The sequence below is a fragment of the Aptenodytes forsteri genome, unplaced genomic scaffold, assembly GCF_000699145.1.
Source record: "Aptenodytes forsteri isolate BGI_AS27 unplaced genomic scaffold, ASM69914v1 Scaffold126, whole genome shotgun sequence".
NCBI lineage: Eukaryota > Metazoa > Chordata > Aves > Sphenisciformes > Spheniscidae > Aptenodytes > Aptenodytes forsteri.
Genome location: NW_008794599.1, coordinates 375395 through 377705, shown reverse-complemented (window position 1 = coordinate 377705; position 2311 = coordinate 375395).

Here is a 2311-nt window from a genome sequence, read left to right as displayed (position 1 = left end):
TGGAGCGTCCTGCCCAGAGCATGACGAGCCACAGTAGCAAGTTACCCAAAGTCACAGGACACACGAGAGAGAAACTCGGGTTTGCTAAGGCTTCATCTCACACCTGACCCAGAACACCATCAGAATAGTTAGGGTGCCTAACACCAGGCTAGGCACTAGTTGGTGCCGCACGGAACACCCAGAGACACCTCTAACTGATTTACCGTCTCTTCTTTCTCAGAAATGTAGAGAGAGGTCTAGGATGTTTCTCAAACCCCATCATCTCTTCCCACCAGATCTGGTTTCTGCTCACAGGCGTAGGTGTTACTGAGGATCACTGCTGCTGGGAAGAATTGTTCAGCAAACACACTTTGAACAGGATCCACATAGAAGAGGTTTGTATTTCCTGAATGGAAACGAAACCCCTTTATATAGGCTGGATTGGAGATTCAATGGCCAAACTGTTCCCTTCAGACCTTATTTTCTTTGGACCTTGAGTATACCCCACATGAGACATCTGGCACAGAGCTTACAGGATACAGTTTGCTTTGGCACTGGCTGGGGTTTGGAGCTCACAGTGTTTAAATAGGATTTTATGAATTGAACAGTCTCGCTCTCTTCTGTAATGCTTCAAATTAAGGTTTCCACCTATGCCTTTAATAGAGATTCACTTATTGCACATTAAATAAACATCACTCAGTGAAATAGAACACTCTCATTGAGGATTAACAAACATACAATTCAGTCAGGCTGCTGCAGCTGTTAAACCTCAAATGCGACTTCAATGTCATAATCAGTCACTTTATTAAGATAATAATTGCCCTATTAATGCTAATTAAATGACTAATGCCTTTACACTCCTGCAACACTGTTCGCTAATAACCCCTAAAGCAGAGGCAGCAGTCAATTCCCTCTCCACCTCCAGAGGGGCCCAGGTTAGTTAATAGGAGAGCCGGGAGTTGCTCACTGTCCACTACTCCAAATAAGCTTCCAAAGAGAAGTTGGAGAAGTGTGATCGGGCTGTTTGGAGATGGAAGCGGGACGCGCGCAAGAAAAACAAACATCTTCCTGGAAAATTATGGGCAGGTTAGTCAATCCAAAGAATGAGACCCCCAAGCTTGTTTTTAACCAGGTAAGCAGGGCAGAGCAATAACGACTGGCCAACATCACCAGCTGTAGAGCTAGCAAAGCAGAAAGGGATCACTGCCCTAACCGCAAGGCCTCCTTACGTGTGCGCGTCGTGCCAAGAACACCTCACCGGGACCCCGTTCGGAGGGCTGGGGAAGCCCAGGCAACCTGCGAGTCCAGGACTCTGCTCAGAGGCGCTCAAGCCGTCCAGGAGGTAGAAGGGGAATGGAGGACGCCGATTTGCAGCCTGCACCTCCCAGCACGACCTCGCAAGCTGAGCTCTTTCCCCAGGAGCATCTCGAGCTGTGCAGGCTCCCAGCTCTGCGCTCAGTACACCAGACACAGCTGTTCAGCCCCCACAGTCTAGGCACTTGTGCAGTAGTCGGGATGAGACTCCGTTGCCCGGCTGTTCAGGCTGACCTTCCATCATGAGATGGACCAGATGTTCCCACATGGGCTACAAAGGGGCTTAGCAGCAGCCTCAGCGCCTGAAGCCAAAGCTATGTTGTAACACTTGGCTGCCTAGGCAGAGAGATTCCCCTACACCCCTCATTCGCAGATTTTTGGTAATGATTATTACTTTAAAAGTTTAAAGTAAAGAAAGCAAAAGTGGATTCCTTGCATCCTCGTCATTTTAATTGGAAGAATATCTTCCATAAATGGTAAACGTAATTGACCTCATCTCAAAAGAGGCAGGGAGGAGCAAGTTACCACTCACCATGTGATAGCAACCTTTATTGTAGCTCAGGGATTCAACCTATTAGCACAGGCAGGCTCCCATTTGTTAGACTATAAAATAACACATAGCCAAGCCCTATAATGGACTGCAGATTTTGATATTGATTAATTGTTAAAATATCTCTGAAATGTACTATGTTAAAAGGAAAATGACCTCATGTTTCCTTTGAGACTTTTCACCTTCCCCCTGCTCCAAGAATTTCTACAGCATGGCTTGCTGCGATCCCTGCCATCCCCTTGCTGCATGGGACTCCAGCACGACTCGCACGAGCCCTTTTTCAGAGCTCAGTTCCCTCTCTAAAGCAATACCAACTAAACCCAGCTCAGAAAAACCCCACCCAAACAGACTCCTTGTTACCCTGTCCACCTCTCACTCAAGCTCTCTCTACTGGCACTGAGGGGAAAAAGGGAAAGGAAAAAAAAAAGGGGGGGGGGGGCCGGGGGGAACAGCAGTATTCAACACCAC